Source organism: Felis catus, chromosome D1 (assembly GCF_018350175.1).
Source record: "Felis catus isolate Fca126 chromosome D1, F.catus_Fca126_mat1.0, whole genome shotgun sequence".
Lineage (NCBI taxonomy): Eukaryota > Metazoa > Chordata > Mammalia > Carnivora > Felidae > Felis > Felis catus.
This window is the reverse complement of record NC_058377.1, coordinates 97,671,668-97,679,765: the sequence shown is the minus strand read 5'-3', so window position 1 is coordinate 97,679,765 and position 8,098 is coordinate 97,671,668. Positions and strand designations below refer to the sequence as shown.

General features: G+C 54.5%; 1 long non-coding RNA gene across 1 annotated transcript; it reads right to left on the bottom strand.

Moving 5' to 3' along the window:
• Positions 1–756: 756 nt before the first annotated feature.
• On the bottom strand, positions 757–7,819 carry LOC111556537. Its single transcript, XR_002736015.2, has 3 exons — positions 7,587–7,819; positions 2,464–2,516; positions 757–965 (listed from the first exon to the last, which is right to left on the bottom strand). It is a non-coding gene; the product is annotated as an uncharacterized LOC111556537 (long non-coding RNA).
• Positions 7,820–8,098: the final 279 nt, after the last annotated feature.

The following is an 8,098-nucleotide window of genomic DNA, read 5'->3' as shown; positions in this document are numbered from 1 at the left end:
TGGAGTGTCCTCGTCGGGGGGAACTGCCGGGGAGAGGCTTCCCTGGGAGGAAAAGAGTGATGGAAGGGGACCGTCATGGCCACTGCTTGTGGAATACATACTGCATACCCTTCCAGGGCTGTTACTTTGTTATTTCTAGTACAAGGATTCCTCCACGAGGACATTACCTTCTTCATTTTACAGGTGGGGAAACTGAGGCACAGAGCGTCATCGAATGTCACAGGTTTGGCAAGTGGCAGAGCACAACAACTGAACCCCATCTTCCTGGCACTGGGGCTTGGCTTCTGCACTCACATCATGCTTTGCCCACAGAGACGTCCGAGGGCCCCTCCGTGGCTCATCGTGGAGGGCCTGAGGGTAGCTGGGCCATTTTCCAGAGGGTCAGAGGGCTGGGGCGAGTGGGCAGCTCCCCAGGCTCAGGCTGCTAAAGTCCCTGAAACCCCTTTGAGGTTTTTAGGAAAACCTAAATGATTCTGTCCCAGAGGCAGTTCGGCTGGGGGCGTGGTGGGCAGGGATCGGTGACCCAGGGGGTTAAATCGCGTCCCCTAAAAAGGTATGTCCAAGTTCTAGTTCCCAGCACCTGTGAATGTGATTTTATTTGGAAGTAGAGTCTTTGCAGATATAATGAAGTTCAGGATCTGGAGATGAGATCATCCTGGATTTAGGGTGGGCCCTAAATCCAATTACCGGTGCTTAATAAGATAAAGGAGAGAGAAATTTGAGACGCATAGACCCAAAGGAGACCGGAGGCAGAGGCAGAGGCTGGAGTTATGTATTCATGAGCCAAGAAACACCAGGAGCCCCTGGAGGCTGGAAGAGGCAGGGAAGGATCTCTCAGATCCTTCAGAGGGAACGTGGCCCCTTTGACGCTTGCATTTTGGGCTGCTGGCTTCCGGAGCTGTGAGGGAGGACACATCCGGGGTCGGGGTCGTTAAGCCTGTCGGTGGTAATTTGTTACTGCAGGCCTAGGAAAGTAACACAGGAGGCAGGAAGTTGGCTGGAACTTGGCAGGTGGTCTGGGTCTGGGGAAGAGAGCTGGTGGTCTTTGGGGTGAAAGGAGTGGGAGGGGTGCAGGGCTAGGGTGATCAAGGCACACTTCCTGCCCTAAGATGTTAGGGTTGTGGGGCCAGCCCTGGGCTGAGGGAAGAGAGGAGCGGGTGCCGATGGCCAGCTGACTCCCTGTGACATATGACTGCAGGTGCACCATCGATTGTGCTGGTCTTCCCTGCAGTCCTGGACGACCTTGCTGCTCAGAGATCTTCTATTCCCCCCCCCCCCGCCCCCGCACCAACTCTTTCTGGGGCCTCGGGTGAGCATTTTGTTCCATCCGGGACCCAGTTTCCCTGTCAGTCAGTGGAGGGGGTCAGCTCCCTCGCACAGGTCCTGGAGTCAAAGGACAGTGAGGGACAGGAGGTGGCCCCTCAGAGTTTCTCTGCATCTTGGGGTTGGACTAACGTGGAATGTTCTTGGCAGGAGGATCTGACCTCTGAGATTTCAGGGAGATGCAACTTTTATCTAGAAGAAAAGGAAGGGTATGGTGTGCTTTGTACCCAAAGAGCCTCTTAGGGTGACTTTGCTAAAGAGCAGGTTGTTAATCTCACAGAGGATGGAAAGAGAAGGGATATTCGTGGATGTGGGGAGGAGGGATACTGGTGGGTGTCATCACGTGTTGGATGGGTGGGAGGCTCTAAGCCTGAGCCTGATGCTCAGACATCCTGGCTGGTGGGGAATTGCTTATCCTTAGCCCTGGAGAGTGGAATTAGGCTCCAGCTCTCGGGTCGGTTTTATGCCAAATCCCACTTATGGATGGCAGAGGAGTCTGGGTTGTGCCTGGTGTTCAAATTAATCATGACGTGGTGGTGGTAGGGGGGCAAGCTTGCGTTGGCCTCGAAGGATGGGCAGGCAGAGGGAACAGTGTGGAACAAAGGTGTGGAGGTACGAATAATAATAATAATAATAAAAAAAGCGTTTCTAGAGAAGTGAAGACCTCCCATCCTGGGTAGCGTGGAGAATGTGTGTGTAGCTCATTGGGAGGCAAGGCTGGGGGTGGGGGAAGGTAGGGGCTGTGGATGCGGCTGTTTCCTGTGGGTTCTTGTGGGGCCAGCCTTCACCTGTCTCTTCGCACTGTATCCTTGTCATAGTCTTACAAGATAGGGACTGCGATGCCCATTTTACGGAAGCGAAAATGGAGGCTCAAAAGAGTTAAGTAAATTTCCCGCAGAGCCTGTTGGTGGGAGCTGCCAGACCCACGGGCAGGCAAGGTTTGGAGGCTTTTGAGAGCCAGAAAGAGACGTTTGGACTTAAGGCCATAGGTAATAGGGAGCCATTGTCGATGTCTGAACAGGAGCGTGGCACAACAGAGGCGATGCTGACCGAGAACCTGACAGCTGAGTGCAAGACTAGTCATAAAACACCAATACACAACAATAACCGGAAGAAGAAGAACGAAAGGCTCAGGAGTACCTTGGCTGTCTTAGCATCCTTGTTTCTTCATCTGAGGGCCCCTGGAGGTAAGGCTGAAACAAAAGCAAAGCTGGGGTGGGGAGGGGCTGGGAGGCAAGACTGGGTAGAGTGAGGGAAAGGAGAAGGTGTTGGGGGAGCAGGGAGAGAGGGGACCGATGAGATCAGGTGGCTCGGCGTGGAGAGAAGACGGGTAGATGAGCTTGAAGGGAAACGTGGGGTATGGCCTTTTCTACCAACGTCCAGGCAGGGCCGGAAGGCCAAGCACATCAGCCTAGGCTTCGGCTTAAGCACAGTAGCTACTACCCTGCTGTGTGATCATGGGAAAAGGACTTCATGTCTCTGAGCTTCTGTTTCCTCATCTGTAACATCCAGAGAATACATCCACTGCCCCCACCTAAAAAAAAAAAAAAAAAAAAAAGGAAAAGAAGAGAAAAGAAAAAAAAGAAAGTTCTGTTGCATTGTTCCTCTCTCCGGCCCACACGGTTACTTCTTGGAAGGCAGCTGCGGGGAGAACATCTCAGTCCCTCCAGCCGCTTTCTGCAGACAATGGGGGTAGCTTTCCTTTGAAGAGGGCATTTGAACTGGCCTTGAAGGCAGGGATGCAACACCGGGGAAAATGGTAGGGAGGAGGCGTTCCTGGCAGAGGGCACAGCAGGAGGAAAGAGCTGAGACCTGGATGGACCTAGCCTCTGGGGTCTTGGCTACTATCTCACTATTTGTGCCTCTGGTGGGTCTGTTCCTGTACACACTCCAAGCACTGATGGACTCCAGCCGGTACTTAGCGAACACTCGCAGGTGGGGTTTGCACCCATTTCTCGGTTGAGACAGGTTGAGGCAGAAAGCACATCGCTGCTAAGAAGGGAGAACAGAACGCTGAGCCCCCGTCAGCGCTGTGGGCGGTAACGAAGCTGTCAGGGAGCAGGCTGGGAGGCGAGGGGGTGACCGTAGTCACATTATTTTTGCACCCAAATTGAAATTAAAGATCATTTCGACTCCAGATGCTGCAAAGGCCTGGGTTCATTACTTCCTAGGATTTTGTCCATGCTCTCGTTCTACATTCAATTAGAGCAATTTGAGGTAATTAATTAGATTTGTTATTTGATTAATAAAGATAGAAATTCAGCTAAGTTGCTGCGAAGGAGGAAGCCAGGTTGGGATTTGCTAGCAGAGGTTTGGGGAAACTCCTTCCTGCCTCCTGCTCTGCCCCCTGGTACCCGCCGTATCGTCCGCGGATGCCCTTCCCTTCCGGCTTGAGTCAAGGAGTCAGAGTTTCGGCGTCCAGTTCCCATGTGCGGTTGCGTTCTAGAAGGAGCAGGGGGGCTCGGGTGGCTGGACTAGTGTGGCCTACAGTGGAGAGGTAGGAGATGAGGAAGGAGCGATTAAGGCATTGCTTCATCTGCAAGGGACAGGGTGCTGAGAAGAGACCAGACACACAGCTTGGAGCAGGCTAGGAAGGAGGTGGACAGACACAGAAGTTGGTGGCTGCAGAAACCCAGGGCCAAACTGCTGCGGGACAGGGCAGGGAGGAGGGGGAGAGCCAAAGCCGGTTGGAGCCGTCCAGAGGCTGGATGCGGAAAACAGGTTCCAGCGTTGGTATTTCCACAGAGGAAAAGTCCGGCCGATAGACCGACGCGAGGAGTTAGTGTGGGTCAAGGTTTGAAATTCAGAGGGTTTCTAAGTATGACCAACCCTAGAAACTCCAGATCATTTAAAAAAATCTCCATGGAAATAAGTCAAAAATTTAAAAATGAAGAAAAAAACTGGGGAAAATGCTGACGCCTATATCACAGATAGAGGCTACATCTTAATATGTAAAGAGTTCCCATAAATCAATAAGGAAAAGAAATACATAAGAAAATCTGGGGAAGGTTAGGAACGGACAGTTTGTAGGAAGAGGACTAGAAATGGCTCTTTGGCATATGCAAAGTTGCTCATTTTCTCCCATAATAAGAAAAATGCAAATTAAAAGTGGGAAAAGGGGCTCCTGGGTGGCTTAGTCAGTTAAGCATCTGACTCTTGATTTTGGCTCAGGTCGTGATCTCACGGCTCATGAGTTCAAGCCCCCGGGGTTCTGAGCTGGCAGTGCAGCTCTCTCTCTCTCTCTCTCTCTCTCTCTCTCTCTGCCCCTCCCCTGCTTGCACCCTCTCTCTCAAAATAAATAAGCTTTTTTAAAAAGCGGGCAGAGATATAATTTTTATCTATCAGATTGGGCAAGTTCGTAAATATTCTACACTAAGTGGAGATTGGTATGAAGAAGCAGGCACTCTCGAACTATGTTGGCGCTACTTGCATGGAGGGTGTTTTGGCTTCACGGATCAAAGTTATAAACACCCGTGTCGTTTGACGTAGAGATTCAGCTTCCTGGGGCTTCTCCGACAGATGACACGAGGATTTATCATGGCACTATTCCAGCTTGATGGGCAACAGCAGGAGAGCCCATGACTAGGAAGCGGGGAAATAATGATGGTAGAGCCAGGTAGTGGAATACTATACAGCCACAAAAAAGGAAGAGGCGGCTCTCTATGGCTTAACGAGGGCAGACTGTCTTCTTGGGAGAAAACAAAGCAAAGTCCAGAACGAGGTGTGTAGGATGCTGCTATTGATGTGGAATAGAAACGACTGCATAAACACACGTGCGTTTTTGCTTATAAAGGTGTAGACTAGGGGCTCCTGGGTGGTTCAGTCGGTTGAGCATCTGACATCGGCTCAGGTCACGATCTCACGGTCTGCGGGTTCGAGCCCCGCGTCAGGCTCTGTGCTGACAGCTCAGAGCCTGGAGCCTGTTTCAGATTCTGTGTCTCCCTCTCTCTCTGCCCCTCCCCCGCTCTCACTTTGTCTCACTCTGTCTCTCAAAAATAAATAAACATAAAAAAAAAAAAACAATTAAAAAAAAAACGTGTAGACTATCCCTGGATCACTAGATCACTTGAACCTGGGGGCGGTGGCTGCCCTTTCGAGAGGGGAACCGGGTGACTGGGAGACAGGAAAGGGAGGGACTTACTTTCCCCTGTCTTTACCCCTTTATGCCTTTTTGAATTTTGTCCAAGTATATGTTTCCTATTTAAAAGAAGGAATAAAATCACAATTAAAAGACCAACCCCGCAGACGTTGACATGGAAGGGTGTGACAAAGTGAGGGTCAGAGATGCACGGGAGAGGTCAGGGCCGAGGCGATCTTTAGGCCTAAGGAAGGTGGGGAGTGGCCTCATCATTACCCTGACGGGCCTTACCTGCCGGCCCTGGTGACGAGGCCGGGAGGGAGGTCTGGGCCTGGCTGGCTGGAGTGCGGGTGCTGCGCTGGGCATCTTGTGGGCTGGCCTGGGGTGTGGGGCCCCCTGGGAAAGATGAGGAGAGCGAGGAGCTTGGTTCTTCCTTTGGGAATGGGGTTGGCAGATACCTCCAGGGAGGGCGATATCTAAGGACAGCTCCAAAGAGGGACTCTGAGGCAGACTGAGCCCTCCACTCTTCTCCCCCAGTAGGTAGCAGATGGCAGAGAGGGCTCTGGGAGGTGGGTGCTAAGACAGAAGGGGCGGGGAGGCATGGGACGCCCCAGAGGAGCAGTCTGAGAGTGACAAGGGCTCCGCTCAGCCCTGGTAACAAGAGGGAGGACTTGGGATTCTGCCTAGAACGTGAAAGAAGTTAATATTCCTCCGATGGCCAGGGTGGGGCTAGGGGAGTCCTTTCAGGATGTGGCAAAGCCACCAGTGAATCCCACCAGGACAAAGGCAGCTGCTGATGTGACCGGAGGGACCAAGGGCTTTCACATCTCAGATGCCTCCCACAGGGGCTTCCTCGGGGACTGGAAGTTCCTTTGCGCACAGATATTATGGAGCTGCCTCCTCGGGGAGGTCCGGCCTCCTGGTGTAATCCCGGCATCGCCTCAGCCAGGAGGGGGAGGGGACTGGCCAGGAAGGGAGCAAGGAGGGGTCCTCCAGATTCACCTGCACCCATCACAGGCCAGAGAGGAAAGGGGGCGCAGGGGGTGGGGGAGGGTTTTGACCACACACACAATGGGCCACAAAGAAGTCGAGTCAGAGCCTCACTTCCAGGGCCAGCCGCACACTCACCATCTGTCGTGTCCGGGCAAAGCCCTCCTCTTTGGCTCTTTCCCCGTCTGCGGAGTCAGGCCGCTTGGGCCTAGACGGCTTCTAATGGGCCCTTCGCACCCTGAGGGGTGGAGCCGATGGGGTTGCATCCAGGACCTGGAGGAACATGGGCGCTGGAGGGGCCGATGGACAGGAGGGCCTTGGGGTGCCCTCGTCACCTCTGCCTACACATCTGTGGTTTATAAGAAGCTCCTGGGGCGCCTGCGTGGCTCAGTCGATTGAAGGTCCGACTTCGGCTCAGGTCGTGATCTCGCAGTTCACGAGTTCGAGCCCCGCTTCAGGCTCTGTGCTGACAGCTCAGAGCCTGGAGCCCGCTTCGGATCCTGTGTCTCCCTCTCTCTCTGCCCCTCCCCCGCTTGTGCTCTGTTTCTCTCTCTCTCTCTCTCTCACAAATGAATAAACGTGATCCCAAATTAAAAAAAAAAAAAAAAGAAGCTCTCACTGCAATTTCTCACTTAACGCCTCACAACAGCCCTTGCGACCACCCCCATTTTCCAGATGGGAACCGAGGGCTCGGAGAGATGAAGACGCCTGCCCAAAGTCACACACCTCGTAGGCGGGGCGTGTGGGATGCAATTCGGGGTCCAAAGGACTTCGGGGCATCTTCTTTCCTCAAGGCACAGTCCCCTCTTTCTCTTTAGTATTTATTTATTTTTGAGAGAGAGCGCGGGCGCCAGTCGGGGAGGGGCAGAGAGCCGGAGACAGAGTCCAAAGCGGACAGGTGCCTCTTTCTCGGGCGTTTCTTCGCGGTGGGGGGGGGGGGGGGGCGCAGAGAGGGGCCTCGTCACAGCCCGCCTCTGGGAGTCAGACCTCTCCATCCTCGTTCTGTGGCTGCTCAGTGAGGGCAGGCCTCAGCTGGGCTCTCCACTGGCCGCTTCCGCCCCTGGCACTCCACGTGGGGGCGTGACATTTGCTCCCTGATGCCCTTATCGTTAGCCCTGGGGGGGGGGGGGGGCGTGGGCCGCTGCCTTGGCCTCCCCCTACTCCAAGCCCTTCCTTTTTCCTCCCGACGACCTACCGGCGACCTCGGGTCTCCTACGCTGGCTGGGCATGGCTGAACCGGCCGTCAGGCAGGGTCAACGGGCACGGTCTCTCCCTGTCCACAGCCTTGCCCAGTTCCCGCTGTGACCTCGCTGGCCATCCTTTCCCATCACCTGCCGTCTCCAAGACGACCGACAGCTCCTAGTGGGCAGTGAGGGGAGAACGGGGCGGGGCCAGGCAGGGTCAGCTCGGCAGCCAAAGCTTCCCGGCTGGGAGGCCACCTGTTCTGTCTGAGGATCTCGGGGGTGGGGGTGGGGGTGGGGGTGGGGGTGGGGGGGCAGGAGGGAGAAGATGAGGCCCTTCGTGAAACACGAGGAGGCCGCGGGGGACCTCCGAGGTGCTGATGGAGAGGCCATTTCATAAACCAGTGCCCCCCGGCTCTGGCTGTTGCCCAGCGTTCACAGAGTGAGGGGAACAGCATGAATGTGGAGTCAGAGCTGGACTGGCTGTCCCCCTCCAGCTCCGACGAGCCGTGTGACCTTCGGTAGG